Source organism: Aquarana catesbeiana, linkage group LG01, assembly GCF_042186555.1.
Source record: "Aquarana catesbeiana isolate 2022-GZ linkage group LG01, ASM4218655v1, whole genome shotgun sequence".
Taxonomy (NCBI): domain Eukaryota; kingdom Metazoa; phylum Chordata; class Amphibia; order Anura; family Ranidae; genus Aquarana; species Aquarana catesbeiana.
The window spans coordinates 860,959,686-860,977,725 of record NC_133324.1 but is presented as its reverse complement, the minus strand read 5'-3'; the positions used below and the strand labels follow the sequence as shown (position 1 = coordinate 860,977,725).

General features: G+C 46.8%; 1 pseudogene; it reads right to left on the bottom strand.

The window, feature by feature from the left end:
• Window positions 1-2,693: 2,693 nt before the first annotated feature.
• LOC141124469 (U2 spliceosomal RNA) lies at window positions 2,694-2,862 on the bottom strand (annotated as a pseudogene).
• Window positions 2,863-18,040: the final 15,178 nt, after the last annotated feature.

The following is an 18,040-nucleotide window of genomic DNA, read 5'->3' as shown; positions in this document are numbered from 1 at the left end:
TTCAGGCTCTCTTGGTGTCCTCCAGGTCCTGCCTAACGTCCCAGCCACAGTACTGAAGGTCCTGCAGGGACTGTAACTGACGCTGCAGTCTCCTGAGTTCCCTCCTCCTGGCACACACACGCTGGCGTCCCCTTGCCTGAAAGAAGCTACGCAGCTTAACCTTCACAAACTCCCACCAGTCACTTACCCTTCTGAAGAATCTCTTTTCCTCCGTCCAGGTGGCATAGGCCTCACGGAGTTCCCCCATCAATTCCTCATTTTCCAGAAGGGTGCTATTCAGCTTCCAGGAACCCGGTCCGCGGGCGATGCCCTCGCCCAGGTCACCCCGAAAGTGGATAGCCCTGTGGTCAGAGAAAAAGCAGGGGACCATGGAGAACTCACGATGCTTGACTGTTCTTGAAGTGAGCACGAAGTCGATCCTGGAACGCACAGATCCATCGGGTCGGCACCACGAATAGTTCACGGTCCCTTTTCCTATGGATCCCACGGCGTCCTGCAAGGAGGCCTCCGAGATCATCTCCCTGAGCAGCCTAGAAGTAGCATCAAGTTTTGCGTATATGCTGGAGCTGCGCCCATCCTCCTCGATCGGACAGTTAAAGTCACCGCCGATCACTACTGTTCTGGTGGTGACGAGTTGGGTCCGCAGGGTCTGGAAGAGTTCCAGCCGCGCATTCTTGTCTGGGGGGGCGTACACGTTGATGAGCCTAACTGGCTCTTCCACCCACGAGCCGTCTATGACCAAAAGACGGCCACAGACTAGCTCATGGATAGAGTCAACCTTGAAACGCCCACCCCTGACCAGAATGGCTACTCCTGCAGACTTGCAATCGCCACCCCCGGACCAGTAGGAGGGACCAAGGGTCAGATGGGTGTACCTCCTCAAGGGGGGAAGGGCGCACTCCTGAAGCATGTAGACATCACTCTGCTGACTTGAAAGAAAGGTCAGGACCCCTTGCCTTCTAGATGTATCCTTGATACTCCTCACATTGATGGAAAAGATTGAGATCTCAGCCATAATGAAAAAGGGTATGAGGGTCTAGTTAACAAGGGTCCGAACTTACCTCCCCGGAGGGGGGGGTGGCTCTTCCGTTGCATCTTCTGCCTGTCCTGTGTTCTGGGCCAGGCCCAGCTCCTCAAGGACAGACTCCATCATCTGCTGGCTGATGTGGACGTCGGGGGGGAGGTCATGCTCGGGGTTGACCACGACCTCCTCCCCTTCCCCCTCCTCGCCTGCAGACTCTAGGTCCTCCACTACTTGCTCGGGTCCATCGCTGTCGCGTTGGACCCCGTTGGGCCGTTTGGTGGAAGTGGCAGGTTCCTCTGCTGATGGGCTCTCTGGCTTACGTTTCCGGCTTCCTCTTGGGCCACTGGTGGGGGTGGAGGGGGGTGGGAGGGTGGGGAAGTCCTCCAGGGAGGACAGGTTGGGGGGGGAAGGGGTGGGGAGGGGCTCCTCCGGCACAGAGGGGGTGGGTGGGGGTGTGCTGGAGGTAGGGGATGGGGCAGGGGGGGCAGGGGCAGGTGCAGGTGGGGCGGGAGTGGACTTACCTTTGGCCTTTCGAGGTTCTTTTGGTTTTTCTGGCAGCTTTCTCCCGGATGGCTTACCCTGGCTTACGGCTCCAGCGTAGGTCCGGGTCCTCTGGGGGCAGTGTCTGAAGACATGCTCTGCCAATCCGCAAAGGTTGCAGGCTTTAGACCTCGGACAGTCCTTGGTCTCGTGGCCTGTCACCCTACAGAACTTGCAAGCAAGTTCTGTACAATCCTTCCCTATGTGTCCCGGCTGCCCGCACTTGTTACAGTTGTAGGGTATGCCGGGGTAGAAGAGGATTCCTGCGGAGGATCCCAGGGAGAAGAAAGGCTGCAGGTGCTGGATGTCCCCCGAAGGGTCTTTCCTCAGTTTGCAGAGCACAGACCACTTACCTATCCAGAAGCCGTTCGCATCGAAGATTTGGATCGGGTCCTTCACCACGGTGCAGAACCTCTGGAGGTAGGTGGCTATGTCCTTTCCACTGGTATGGGGGTTCCTCATGGCCACTGTCACCCGCTTTTCGTCCCGAGTTATGGGGCAGTTCGCAGTGAACTTCCGGAAAGGGGATTCAGGGCCACTGGTCTTCACCATCTCCCAGTACCTTCTGCAGACCTGGAACGACACAAAAGTTATAAAGAATATACCTCTTGTGAAGGCCTGCACCGAAAGCGTCTCCGCTTTGCTGAACCCCTGTTCCAGGATCATCTTCTTTCCAAAGATCTCCGGGGTCATGTCGGGGACTCTTCCGTCCACCTCCTTCAGCTGCAGCACGACCGTCTGCTTCATCCATGGCTCCAAAGCTGGGAGCCCGTCTGCAGGCTGGTCTGGCTTGGCTGGTCCTGGTCGGCTGGTGCCGGCCGGGGTAGGGGCGGGGGTTGAGGCAGCGGCATTCCCGGGCCTGGAGGAAGTGGCTGGAACGGGGTTCTTCTTCTCTTTTCCGGTCTTCTTTTCGCTCTTCCCCATCGTCAAGGATTTGGATGTCGCTTCAGATGTTTCTTAGGCGGCTTCCTTCTGGTTCCTCGACGTCTTCGCTCTTTTTCGTAGCCTTTAAAAAGGCTTTAGCATCTACTGCCCGGAGGTAGTAATGCGGAGTGGGGGAGGAGGGAAGACCGCAATCTCGTTCCCTGTGGGGGCTAAGCCTCTAACCCAATAGCAGCAAGTAGGTGAAGCTGAATTTAATCAACGATCCTACCAGGCCGAGCAGAGGGTACCCCACAAGGACCAATTAGCTTGGATAGATACAAGTGGTTCTCAACGTCCTAGCTGTGAAGCAGAGACACCCCTAAGGGCTAAAGTCGATACTACACTTGATCTTAGCCAAAAGGCCGAGAAGCGATTCATATTGGGCTTCTATGATGGAGAACGGCTGCTTTTTCTTTGTTGGAATACTATGATACAGGAGAGTGCCGGTAAACCTCCTCCAATGGCTACATCTGCAAGTTGTGGACATTCACTTATAAGCATGAGCTTTACTTACATGAAGCGATACAGTTTTTCTTGGAACATTTCTGCATTTGGATTGCTGAATCATAGGTTTGCATTTAAATAAATGTTTTGTGTGGAACCTATTGTGTAGTTTGTGTTGGCTCTGCTTCTCAGCCCAATGCTCAGTCACAAGCACATTGGGGCTAAACTCTCCTATTGTCCAGTGTCACGTTTTTGTGCATTAGTTTGGATTTTGTACTTTGTGCCCTTCTAATACCTAATGTGCAGCATTGCCATGTTGGCGGTTGTAAATAAAATATGTCTGGATTCGGGAAATCTATACCAAGATCAGTCATACTTTCATCTGGCACAGAGGTAAGTAGGTACCATGTGATTCCTTGTATTGGGCTGGTGCTTTCAAGAGGGTCAAGACATACTATATATTATATTTCATGTTAAAGTGATATTAAAGTCTCCTTTTCTTAACAAACAGTGTTTTTGCACAGAGCAGCCCAGATCCTCCTCTTCTCAGGTCCCTCTTCGCCGCTCCTGGCCCCTCCTTCCTGCTGCGTGCCCCTACAGAAAACAGCGTGCAATGGGGCCACCCAAGCAAGCTCCCTCTCGAGCTGTGGCTCTGTGTGACCATTCACACACAGAGCCTCAACTCAGCTCCACCCCCTCTCTCTCCTGATTGCCTCAGTGGCTGTGATTGACCAATGAGGAGGCAGAGTTCCTTGAGAGCCGAGGCACTCGTGCACATCGCTGGATCAAAATGGGGCTCAGGTAAGGGCTGGGGCAGATAAGAGCTGGGGAGGAATATGCTGCACAGAGAAGTTTTCTTACCATCATGCATAGAATGCATGAAGACAAAAAAAAAAAAAAACCTTGAGCCTTTAGAACCACTTTCATTTTACATTGGAGGTTAGTAAACAAAAGATTTGTATTTCTGTACATATGGTTCTGAAATGTACATAGCTCTTCCCAGCAGCACAGCCTGCAGGCTAGGTGACCTTCCGTAGTTCCTCTTGCCCCTTCCACACTGTAACTGTACAGTGAAAGAGGAAGCACCACAGGGATGAGTTTATAGTTACATAGGTTGAAAAAAGACATACTGTAAGTCCATCTAATGCAGGGGCGGCGCCAGGTGGGTGCTTGGGGGTGCTCAAGCCTCCCCAAAAATTATTTTAGCACCCCCAAAATCCACATGGTAGGATTTTACAGATGTTAGTGTTTTTTGTTTGTTTTTTCCTTGCCTGCATGTTCTCTATTGCTGCCTGGAAGCTGGGGACTCTTTTTTTGTTGTTGAAGGATACAACAGCTGCGGCCGCAGAAGCCGAAAATCTTTAGCTAGACCTGTCACAGACTAATTTTAGAGGCGGATGGATATCCACCTCTCTGCTGCGTCCTCAGCCAATGGTAAAGACTGTACCCTCCCCCTTCCCCCAGCCCGCCTTCTATGATTTCTGAGAAGAGGAGATTCGGCAGCTGGAGAGAAAGAGGGGAAAGGAGAGGACACAGCCTGCTATGGGGGACACATTCCTCAGCCCCAGCACTGAGAAACAGTGAGTTGTGTTTGCCCGCACTGCTGCCAGCATGGAGAGAACAAGCTTGTTTCTACAGTGTGGGAAGATTAGCAGAGGAGAACAAGATGGTTTATGTATCCATCCTGTATTCTGACACCTGCATTCCTCTCTGCCAGCACAAGTCATATGGTCCTTATAGAGACTGACAAGTAGAAAATGCAGGATTTCTGAGTTATACATTTATCCATCCATTCACTCATCTATCCATCCATTCATCTATCCTTTCATTTACTTATCCATCCATGCATCTGTCCATTCACTCATCCATCCATTCATCTATCCATTCATTCACTCATCCATCCATTCATCTATCCATTCATTCACTCATCCATCCATTCATCTATCCATTCATTCACTCATTTATCCATTCATCTATCCATTCATTCACTCATCCATCCATTCATCTATCCATTCATTCACTCATTTATCCATTCATTCATCCATCAGATCCATTCCTCATTGCTGGTGTCACAATACAAGAAGAATAGATTGACAAATTAAAGATATTCTGATGGCATTATACTAACCCTATATTTCCCACACTTTAGTAACAGACCGGAGCACTTGTACATAGCACACTCTTGATCCCCACATTGTGTGTGTAGCGCACTCCTGATCTTCGCATTGTGTGCGTAGCGCACTCCTGAACTCTACATTGCGTAGGTGGCACACTACTGATCTCTGCATTGCATACGCAGTGCACTCCTGATCTCTGCGCTATGTACACATCTCTTTCCTGAACGTAGCGCGCTCCTGAACCCTTCATTGTGTGTAGTGCACTCCTGAACCCTGCATCCCTCCGCTGTGCACTCTTAACGTGGCGCACTCCATGCATCCCCATACACCCCCTATTCTCGCTGCACATTTCATGCATTTTCCACACACTCCCTATGCTTGCTGCACACTCCATGCATTTCCCATACACCGCCTATACTCGCAGCACACTCCATGCATTTCCCATACACCTCCTATGCTCGCTGCACACTTCATGCGTTTTCCATACACCTATACTCGCAGCACACGCCAAAAATGATTTTCGGTTTCAAAATATTTATTGGTTTTTTCAATAAGTAAGTTGTACAATCAAAGAAGCATGAATGCAGAGTAGTCTTATCACATACAGTTAGACCCCAATGGGGTAGGCATTTCAGGCAGAAGAAGCACAAAAAATAAAAAAACACATAAAATACAAGAAAAGCAATAATAAGTGTTAGGGGTTAGGACCCGGCCTGTGGTTTTAACAGATAATCCAAAAGAACAACACCGTTTACCTAAAGAAAGAACTAAAGAGAGGAAAATCCCTAGACTATCCATGGGGTAGTTGGAGGAGGCCTGAGGGATTCCGTCTGCACCCCATAAGGGAACTCACTGTGACCGGCGAAACCTCCATCAGCCCTCCCCAACCGCCCAGTAAACATTGCTGAAATGTAGATATCCAGCTAGAGAAACATCATCAGAATATCTTGACCCCTTAGGACAGAAACCATCTGGGATCATAAGTAACACTAAAACCATCGGACTGTCTGCGATTCAAAACTTAAGGCAAGTAAAAAGAGAGGAAAGAGTGTGAAATGGAGAGGGGAGGGGGAAGGAAAGAGAAGAGAGGAAAGGGAGCCAACCCGCAACATCCAGCTGAGTTATGGTTGCATGCCCGGAATCAGGGAAACACCAATGAAACTTGCCCAGGGTTCCCAAATAGCCTCAAATTGGTCTTTTGAGTTGTCAAGAATGCTAGCTAGCTTCTCCTGGGCCATAATCCAGGAGATTTTCCGGATCGTCGCCTTAAGGGACACTTTGGGTTTCTTCCAGGCCTTGGCGATGGTGAGCTTAGCGCCCAGAAAAATAAAGTGGATTAGTTTGCGGATAAGCTTCGGGACCCTGGGCAAATTGTCATTTAGGAGAGCTATAGATGGTGTTTTCGGGATATGGGCCTTGGTAATTTTCTTTATCAGGAGGAAAATCTTATTCCAGAATGTCCTCAACAAAAATGATTTTCAATGCCAGAGCAAGAAGAAGCCAAAATGACCCCTCAGCTCTTAAACACCCATGTGAGTCTTTTTTTTCTGTACATTGCTTCAGGGAGGGGAGAACCAAATTCTGCAATAGCCTGGACAATCACAGCTCCTTGGTTTAGTGTAGGTAGTGAAGGAAACAGAGGAAAGCATTCCCTATATACTGTATGTTGTGTATATTTACACACCGGAAGGCAGTTGTTACAAAATGCTCAGGGGCGTTGTCAGAGGGAACACAGACACCTAGTATTCCTTTCTCCCAGAAGAAATCATGATTACTATAGAGCCCAGGTCGGCAACCCATGGACCATGATCTACCAGTCGATCACATCCAGGTGACTGGTAGATTGGTCCTGGGCTTACCGACCTTCTGGCACAGATTGTGGATGAAGGCCGCAGCCAGCCACAGAACAAGAAAAGCAGGGCAGGAGGGAGCAGACGGCCGCGGGGGCATCAAGCCTGCCTCATGAGCCAATGCCTTGTCCATAGTTCTGGCTGCAATGTGGGGTGGAGTGATACCAATAGCAGTCCGCCTCTCATTCTTGGTAGCGGGATCCACAGCAGCTGGAAGTTCTGCAAGAAGTTAAGGTCGGTGGGCATGATAGGGCGCAGTAAAAGTTATGTGGGTACAATAGCAGCTATATAGGCACAATAGCATAAAGATGCTATTGAGCCCATACAGATGCACAATATCAGCTATATTGGCACAACATGGCATGTGTACACCTTTGGCTGCTACCTCTGCAGCTAAAGGGAGTAGGGATTGGGGAAGGTAAAAGTGTGACTCAACCACAGGGTCTTACCAACCCCACTCTCACGTACCACCGTCAAATGCAGCTAAGGGCTGTTTTACAACTGGAACAGGCACCACTGTTCCTCTAAAAAGTGATCTAAGCATGTTTGACAGGTTGTGAAAAGGCTGATTCAATTGCCTAACCGCTAGTGCAAATGAGCCCCAACATTGTTGGTGTGGTGTCACAATATATGTCATTATAAGAAAAGTGAACTTTCCCTCTGAACACTCTCCCTCATGTTACCATTAAAAAAAAAAAAATTCTAACCTGATAAATATATATGCCACCAATCAATGTAACTTACATTTAAGGAGGAGGCGGTAGGTTTTCTACAACTGCAGTGGAGATCAGTGAGGTCACAACCCGATTTTGCTCTCTGGCAGGGGTGCCTGGATCATAAGGCTGGCTGAACAGTATTAGAAATTGTTTGGCAGCTCTTGTATTTGTATGTGTACTATTTCTCGCCTGGCTGCTGTGAGTTATTGTGGGAACAATCCCTGATGCAGGTAATGCTGGAGGAAGATTAACTATCTGAGGTCCGGTTGGTGGTATGCTGATTGCCCGTGGGACATGACCATGCATTGTTGGGCCTGCTATCTAAGGCCTTAACCTCTAGTAAGCAGGCTGAACTCTCACCCAGTGGGTGATGGTGCACAGAAGTAGCTGCTAATAGGTTGCAAAGGATTCACTCTGCTTGCAGACAATTCTACTGAACTTTGTTGATGTGAAATTCTAATAGGGGTCACTTGTGTTGCACGTTGCACTTTAGATGTATGCACAGATTAATTTTTTATTGTTTTTATCACATATTTAATTTATATATTATTTATTGATATTTTTTATGCTTTTACTGCTTTCTTTGAATTATTGTGGCGTACATTGTGGTGATAATTACCTTTAGCACATTTTGGGTTTTTTTGGAGTATGGGACAATGTGCCTGACTGCATGGCCTGTTTTCAATGTGTTGTCAACTGAGTTTTTAGATGGTTCTCTGGCTTCTTTGTGGCTGTAGACTTTTTATACTTAACTACCCCACTGACTGAGGTTATTGCTGGCCCTGACATATGCTGGGGGCTATAATTGTTGGCCTCAATGGAACTTATTTTACTTCACAATCTCTTCAGTGTACCTCCAGGCTCTTTTTAGCCTATACAAAGAGAGAAAGGTGGCACATTATAAGCTATAGATCGGGAAAAATAACTCACATTTGGCCACACACATTTTAGCCACACCCACCCTTTGGCCACGCCCACACATGCAAATTTTGCGGTGCGTGCCACATCAGCACCCTCGCTTTTTCTTCAGGCACCTGCACAGTACCCCCTAAAAAATTTGGGCTGGAGCCGCCCCTGATCTAATGTCTCTCTCACTCTGCCCTAAACTCCTATCAGCATGCTCCTTGCACTGCAGCACACCTGACTGGCCTCTTGTGCTGCTTCTCCCTCCCTCCCTAATCTCTGATGTACAGATTGTACTGTAGACTGCAAGAGGCCCACGCCTAGTCAAGTTCAGATTCCTTGTAGTGCTTGCAAAAAATACATTTTATGAATTCGTGCTAGCAAAGCTGCATTACATTATGGCTTTTAAAACCACCCTGTCAGGCTTAATATAATCTCCATATTGGAAATCCCTCCAATATATGCCAATCAGCCATAACTTTATGACCACCCACCTAATATTGAGTAGGTCCACCTTTTTGCCGACAAAACAGCCCTGACCTGTCAAGACATGGACTCCACTAGACCTCTGATGGTATGCCGTGGTATCTGGCATCAAGCCATTAGTAGCAGATCCTGTAAGTTGTGAGGTGAGGCCTTCATGGATCGGACTTGTTTTTCCAGCACATCCCACAGATGCTCGATTGTGTCTGTGTTCTTCAAACCATTCTTGAACCATTCCTGCATTGTGACAAGACACATCGTCCTGTTGAAAGAGGCCTCTGCCATCAGGGAACACTGTTTTCATGAAGGAGTGTACTTGGTCATCAACAGTGTTTAGGTAGGTGGTACATATCAAGTAACATCCACATGAATGGCTGGACCCAAGGTTTGCCAGCAAAACATTGCCCAAAGGATCACACTGCCTCCTCCAGCTTCCTTCTTCCCATACTGCATCCTGGTTCCACCTCTCCCCTAGTTAGGTGATGCACATGCCCCTGGCCATCCACATGATGTAAAAGAAAATATGATTGAACAGACCAGACCACCTTCTTTAATTGCTCTGTGGTCCAATTCTGATGCTTACAGTGCCTTGAAAAAGTATTCATATCCACATTTTGTCATGTTACAACCAAAAACGTAAATGTATTTTTTTGGGATTTTATGTGATAGACCAACACAAAGTGGCACATAATTGTGAAGTGGAAGGAAAATGATAAATGTTTTTCAAATTTTTTTACAAATAAATATCTGAAAAGTGTGGCATGCATTTGTATTCAGCCCCCCTGAGTCAATACTTTGTAGAACCACATTTTGCTGCAGTTACAGCTGCAAGTCTTTTTGGGGATGTCTCTACCAGCTTTCCACATCTAGAGAGTGACATTTTTGCCCATTGTTCTTTGCAAAATAGCTCAAGTTCTGTCAGATTGGATTGAGAGCAGTCTTGCCACAGATTCTCAATTTAGGTCTGGACTTTGACTGGGCCATTCTACATGAATATGCTCTCATCTAAACCATTCCATTGTAGCTCTGGCTGTATGTTTAGGGTTGTTGTCCTGCTTGAAGGTGAACCTCTGCCCCAGTCTCAATTCTTTTGAGGACTCTAATGCCCTGTACACACGGTCGGAATTTCCGACAGAAAAAGTCAGATGGGAGCTTTTGGTTGGATATTCCGAGTGTATGGCCCACTTGACTTTTTCTGATGGCATTTCCAACGGACTTAGATAGAGAACATGTTCTAAATTTTTCAGTCGGAAATGCAGACGGAGGTTATCCCGTTGGCAAGTCCGACTGTGTGTACACGGCATAACAGGTGTTGCCCTGTATTTGGCTCCGTCCATCTTCCCATCAACTCTGACTAGTTTCCCTGTAACTGCTGAAGAAAAGTGTGTGGTGTGTTCAGGGTGATGTGCAGTGTTAGTTTTCCGCCACACATAGCGTTTTGTTTTTGGGCCAAAAAAGTTCAATTTTGGTCTCATCTGACCAGAGAACCTTCTTCCACGTGTTTGCTGTGTCCCCCACATGGCTTCTCGTAGACTGCAAACGGAACTTCTTATGGTCTTATGGCTATCTTTCAACAATGGCTTTCTTCTTGCCACTCTTCCATAAAGGCCAGATTTGTGCAGTACACAACTAATGCTGCGTACACACGAGCGGATTTCTCGTTGGAAAAAGATATGACGGTTTTTCCAACGGGATTCCGCTCAAGTTTGCCTTGCATACACACGGTCACGCAAAAGTTCGCTGAAATTATGACCGTCAAGAATGCGGTGACGTACAACACTACGACGAGCCGAGAAAACTAAGTTCAATGCTTCCAAGCATGCGTCGAATTGTTTCCGAGCATGCGTAGGGATTTTGCGAGTCGGAATTGCCACAGACGATCGCATTTTCAGATAGGAACCTTTCCCGACAAAAATTCCGCCAGCAAAAGACCAATGGAGCATACACACAGTCGCATTTTCCAAGGAAAAACTTTAATCGGTCTTTTGCGGGCTGAAATTCCGATCGTGTGTACGCGGCATATTAGTTATCCTGTAGACAGCTTCTCCCACCTGAGCTGTGGATCTCTGCAGCTCCTCCAGAGTTACCATGGGCCTCTTGGCTGCTTCTCTGATTTAATGCTTTTTTTGCCCGGCCTGTCAGTTTAGGTGGATGGCCATGTCTTGGCAGTTTTGCCATACTCTTTCCATTTTCAGATGATAGATTGAACAGTACTCCATGAGATGTTCAAAGCTTGGGATATTTATTTATAACCTAACCTTGCTTTAAACTTCTCCAACTTTATCCCTGACCTGTCTGGTGTGTTCCTTGGCCTTCATGATACTGTTTGGTCACTAGGGTTCTCTAACAAACTTCTGAGAGTTTCACAGAACAACTGTATTTATACTGGGATTAAATTACATACAGGTGGACCCTATTTACTAATTAGGTGACTTCTGAAGGCAATTGGTTCCACTAGATTTTAGTTAGGGGTATCAGAGTAAAGGGGGCTGAATACAAATGCCAGAGGCGGCTCTTTAATTAGGCAAATTAGGCAATTGCCTTAGGCCTCGCCCCCTTAAGGGCCTCGCGGGCCGCGGCTGCCTAATTTGCCTGACATTCTGACAAGATGGATGGGACATTCTGACAAGCCGGCAGTGTGGGGTGAGCGAGCCGAGCGCTGCACGACTGACGCCGCCGCCGGCGCCGCCTGTGAGTGAGCTGATGACTCTGAGCCTGGCTCCACAGACGGCTCTCGGCTCAGTCGGCTCAGGCTGCAGCATCCTCCAATAGCATGCTCCACCGCCGCGGCGCCGTCCTTTTAGCCTGTCCCCCCTAGTGCATGGCGGCGGGAGTTGTAGTTTTTCACAGCACAGAACAGACTTGGCCCTCTGGTGCCTGTGCTGTGCAGAGACTACAACTCCCAGATTGCACTGCAGCCTGCAGGGAGCTTGAAGAAACATCACTCACCTGTCCAGTGTCCAGCTTCTCATGCTGCCTTTAGAAGGATAGGGGACCGAGGAGCAGGTATAGTGTATTGTACACTCACATGTCACATCTCTACTAAATGCTGTCTGTACATTACCCTGTCTTCTATGGTCTCATGATCATGGTCTTTACCCTGTCTATCCCCACTCCCCAGTACCCTGTCTGTCCCCAGTACCCTGTCTGTCCCCAGTACCCTGTCTGTCCCCAGCACCCTGTCTGTCTCACGGTCTGTCCCCAGCACCTTGTCTGTCTCACGGTCTGTCCCCAGCACCCTGCCTGTCTCCCGGTCTGTCCCCAGCACCCTTTCTGTCTCCCGGTCTGTCCCCAGTACCCTGTCTGTCTCCCGGTCTGTCCCCAGTACCTTGTCTGTCTCCCGGTCTGTCCCCAGCACCTTGTCTGTCTCCCGGTCTGTCCCCAGCACCCTGTCTGTCTCCCGGTCTGTCCCCAGTACCCTGTCTGTCTCACGGTCTGTCCCCAGCACCCCGTCTGTCTCACGGTCTGTCCCCAGCACCTTGTCTGTCTCACGGTCTGTCCCCAGCACCCCGTCTGTCTCACGGTCTGTCCCCAGCACCCCGTCTGTCTCACGGTCTGTCCCCAGCACCCCGTCTGTCTCACGGTCTGTCCCCAGCACCTTGTCTGTCTCATGGTCTGTCCCCAGCACCCCGTCTGTCTCACGGTCTGTCCCCAGCACCTTGTCTGTCTCACGGTCTGTCCCCAGCACCCTGTCTGTGTCTGTCTCACGGTCTGTCCCCAGCACCTTGTCTGTCTCATGGTCTGTCCCCAGCACCCCAGTTTGTCTCACGGTCTGTCCCCAGCCCCCAGTCTGTCTCACGGTCTGTCCCCAGCCCCCAGTTTGTCTCACGGTCTGTCCCCAGCCCCCAGTCTGTCTCACGGTTTGTCCCCAGTACCCTGTCTGTCTCACGGTCTGTCCCCAGTACCCTGTCTGTCTCACGGTCTGTCCCCAGTACCCTGTCTGTCTCACGGTCTGTCCCCAGTACCCTGTCTGTCTCACGGTCTGTCCCCAGTACCCTGTCTGTCTCACGGTCTGTCCCCAGTGCCCTGTCTGTCTCATGGTCTGTACCCTGTCTCAGTGCTGTGTCTTGGCCTAGGCCAACAAGGCCCAGGCCTAGGGCGGCACTTTGCAGGGGCGGCAAAAAAGCCGCCCCGCACAAAAAAAGTCCCCCCCTGACTCATCATCCCGAGTCCCAGCTCCCGCCTCCTGCACAAATACAGCCCAGGCAGGCGGGCGGGCAGCCGGCTTGCTGTATGTAGCGCCGCACTTGTAAATATTATGGGCATGCTTGGCCGGGGGGACTGGTGCCACCATAAGCGGCCGGTGAATCTCCAGACCGGCTGCACGTAATTTGTCCCTTGGCAACATTTGATGGGCACAGTGGTGGCATTTGAGGGGCATAGTGTGGCTGCATTTAATTGGGCACAGTGAGGCTGCATTTGATTGGGCACAGTAATATCACTTTTTGCATACTTGTTGTTACATTAAACAGGTTATGTGCAAGAATATGTTGTAAAATGATTTTCTTTTTGTTTTATACTTTGTTGACAAATTTATTTCACATTTAAGAGACAGCACCAAGGATAATAAGCAAGTGTGTGTGTGTGTATATATATGAGAGATATCCTATGTTTAATGATAGTTGAATAAAGAATAATTGGTCAGAGAAAATTATAGAAACTGTGAGTTTGTAGGATTTAAGGCTGTTAATATATGCATTCATATAGTTAATTTTTATCACCTATATTATTTTTCCCATTATGGGAGTTAGTGGGGCCTCATGTCTAAGTTTTGCCTAAGGCCTCACAAAGTCTAGAGCCGCCTCTGACAAATGCACACCACACTTTTCAGATATTTGTAAAAAAAAATTGAAAACCATTTATTATTTTCCTTTTACTTCATAATTATAATTGTGTTTTACAATTATGTGTCACTCTGTGTTGGTCTGTCACATAAAATCCCAATAAAATACATTTAGTTTTTTGGTTTTACAATGACAAAATGTGGAAAATGTCAAGGGGTATGAATACTTTTTCAAGGCACTGCATGTGCCTATTGTAAGTGCTTTGACTTTTGACATGGGCCAGCATGAGCACCATGCCTGATCTGCAGCTAGGCAGCCCCATATACAAAATGTGCAGTGCCCACATCAACTTTAGAGACAACATGTTTACTTGCTGCCTAATGTATCCCACTGACTTTCAGATGCCATTATAATGGCATAATCAATGTTATTCACTTTACCTTTCAGTGGTCATATAGTTATGGCTGATCAGTGTTATACCCTGTATACACGATAGGATTTTCCGACAACAAAACCATGGATTTTTTCCGATGGATGTTGGCTCAAACTTGTCTTGCATACACACGGTCACACAAATGTCGGAAATTCCAAACATCAAGAAAGCGATGACGTACAACATGTACGACGAGCCGAGAAAAATGAAGTTCAATAGCAGTGCGGCTCTTCTGCTTGATTGCGAGCATTTGTTTGGAATTTTGCGCGTCGGAATTGTGTACACACCATCTGAATTTCCGACAACAGATTTTGTTGTTGGAAAATTTAAAATCCAGATATCAAATTTTGTTTGTCGGAAATTCCGACGGAAAATGTCCGATGGAGCCTACACACGGTTGGAATTTCCGACAACAGGCTCCCATCGAACATTTTTGTCGGAAAATTCTATCGTGTGTACAGGGCATAAGTGTTTATACTAACCTATCCAGTGGCCCATGTCTTCTAACTTCCCTCTGTTCCAGCTTAGCCCCTGTAAGTCTCTTCAACATTCAACACTTCCAGTAAAGTTGGATGTCTCTGTGCCCCACTGTACTTCGAGGTTCTATCCTCTGGCCACTATAACTCTGCTGAGCTTTTGCACATTAGAGAATATATCAATACACGTCCATAACTTCCAACTTTCTGAGATTAGAAAGAGCGGCATCATAGTTATGAGGACCAAGAAGGACTGATACACCAAAATGATTGGTTATACCAAAAAAGATTTTTTTCCCCACTACATTTTCCATATACTAGCATTTCAAACAAACATATTTAGTCATTTAGAGCACATGCATCAAATATTAGGCTCGCTGGCTGAGTTTGGCCTGCCAAGCCATTTTATGTGGCCTTTGCACCTCTCCTGCAGCTGTGTCACCCCCCTCGTGGAGTCCCGGAGAGGCTCATCTCTGCCCTTCCCCTGTGTCTGAGTAGTCAGTAGTAGAGAGGAGGACAGATCTCCTACAGATCCTGAACCTCTCTGTGCAGCCGCAGCAACCCCTTATCTTCGCCTCCCCTGGTCTCAGCATTCAGCAGAACCCAGCAGTTGACTCCAGCCCTGTTCTGGTCCTCCTCCAGACCCTGCAATTTCTGCTTCCCAGCTCCAGCTCCAGCTTCTTACCAGCACAAAGTTAGGGGGGGTGGACTGTGATGTAAAGGAGGGTGGAGAACACTTGACTTCTAATGTGGGGGGGGGGGTGCTCATCTAGTCTTAAAGATACATCCAGCCCATTGAGGGCATCCATAATGCTGAAGCAGCCCGCAATGAACTTGAGTTTGACACCCTTGATTTAGAGGCTGTATATTTGATTTGATTCCTTATAGAGGTCTATAAATCAAACCAAAAGAGGGACACATGAGTAAAGAAGGAAAGAGGGATTTGGTTCCAAAAGAGAGACAATCCCTCCAAATTAGGGACAGTTGGGATCTATACATACTGGTTAGAAAATCATTGTCCGGGGGGCAGGTAAATTGTGCCTGCACACCCCACCATCCTCTACTGTGTGCAGCAACCAGAAATATGAATCTGAGGTTTTGGCTGTCACTTCTGTATAATCAGATTCATGTGTGTATACATGAAATATTCAGATAAACATAGATAATACTAATAAAATAAACATTTATAATACAACTAAAAAAAGGCTGTTTAAACCACAACTGCCAGCAAAGAATTAGTTCAATAACAACACTTCAGCTATTTACATTGCAGTGCCTTCCTTTTGTGCCAGGTAGATGTCAAATCATGTTCTGTTCTGGATAAATCAATGCACATCTTTATTGAGAGAATCTTAGAGACACAGGATCTCCAGCTCCAGAAACCCTGAGCCTGCCAAGCCCTGTAGCAGATACATGGGCTGCTGGTTTTCGGCACCATCAACATTCACTTCTTGGACCAAATTTCCAGCATAGCATTGCCAGCTGTATCATTGTCTCATTGATGGATCACTTTTTTCAGAGCAATTTGAGAGCTGAATACTAAAAATAGATGAAGTGTTGAGTCAAAAACATTAAGACCATTGAAAAAGCTGTTAATGTAAGGACAACTATTGGACATAAGTACATGTATATTAAACAAGGCAATGGACAGTGGACATTCTGGCTTTTACCTTATAATACAATAAATAAGCATATGTGTACCCATTTATATTTCCTTAGCAGAAGCCCAAAGCTATCAACTTGGGAAAATAATAGCAACCAGCCGAGAACATATAAGCTGACCAATAAAAGTAAACTGAAAGGCTCTGGAAAAGATTTTTTATGTCTGTGCTAAGCATACAAGAAAACTGCAATATATGTTCATTGAGGGTGACTTCAGGTAATTACTGTAATATTTACAATCAAATAATTGTGATGTGCTTCATTTAGCAGTGCACATATTTATATGTATATATATTTAAATTCAGAAGTGTATGTTGTACACAAATGCGAAGATTCTCCCTCTAGTGAATGTAGGCAAAAAGGAGTGCATTTTGGCTTGATCCCCTGTCGCTACTTTCAATAAAACGATCATAAATCCACCTTCCAGTCTGCATTTCATTTGATATTGGGCGCTTATTTTTACCTACCTTTACAAATATAAGTGGAAAGGACCTTGAGGCCCTACCCAGAGGTAGTAGCCCAAGCCCCCAAAAAGGGGGCTTCTTTTTATGTCGGGCAGAAATCATCGCGAGAGAACTCTTCCAACTCACCCCCACCAATACCCACCCATAGACCCACAACTGAGTGAGTCAGTCCAGCTCAGTCTCCATACCTAAAGAGCCTTCTATTGAATGTCAGACAATGCAGTCAGCATCCTTTCTGAATAACTGCTGAGATAAAAAAATATTACAGGCTGTGCCATCTAGAGACTAACATACTAAAATCTATTTGACCATGTGTTGGGTAGGGGGATGAGTCACTGCACTGACTCTTTTTGTTGTGTTTGTAAATTTTAGCTTGAGTTATTGAGCTCTGTTAACAGACATTTTGTATTGTATTTGGTTATTAAATGAGCTGTGACAAAACATCTCGTTTAAGGCTTTCAAAATTATTAACATTAATTTGACTAATGAGATTTAGGATAACATAGATCTCATAAACTGAAAGATGATGAAAAAATAATTCCCTTTCTAAAACAAGTAGTTTCTTGGCTTCTTAAAGCATCAAGGGAAGTTATGATCACCTACAGCATTTCACAATCAAAAATTTAAACCTCTATAACATTCTGGCTAAGGTAGAGATGGGTTGGAAGTGTTAAATCCCTTATCAGTTTTTTTTTCCTGTCTGCATCCTATTGGGAAGATTTCCCTTCACTTTTAGTCCTGAAAGCACAACATGACGTGAGAGGAAATCTCTCTAAAGTGCAGGAAATTCCCCTGTTAAACAATTGGTAACAACTTAAAATTTTGGATTTTTTCCGGCCATACATGGATTTTCATCTATGGGCAGGCTGATTGTACCCAAGCTGATCCAATGATTGACTGGGGTACAATCAGTCTGTCGTTTTTTCAGATGTGATTCCTGCCAGCAGCTAAAGCTGCTAGCATTATACATTGTGTTCTGCCTGCCTTGCGGGCTCCTTACGTCTCCCCTGCCGGCAGAACACAATAGTGGAAGGAAAGAAAATTGAATCATCTATGGGCCGCTTTATTATCACTTTTTGCTACTTTCTGTCCCAGTAACAAAGGTCCACCAGACAAATACTTAGGGTGAACTTCCCCAGTGTGGACAAATTAAAACCTGATTGAAGCGCTAACCTTCCCTCACTCCAACCAAAACAAAAACAAAAAATTAGACTTATATT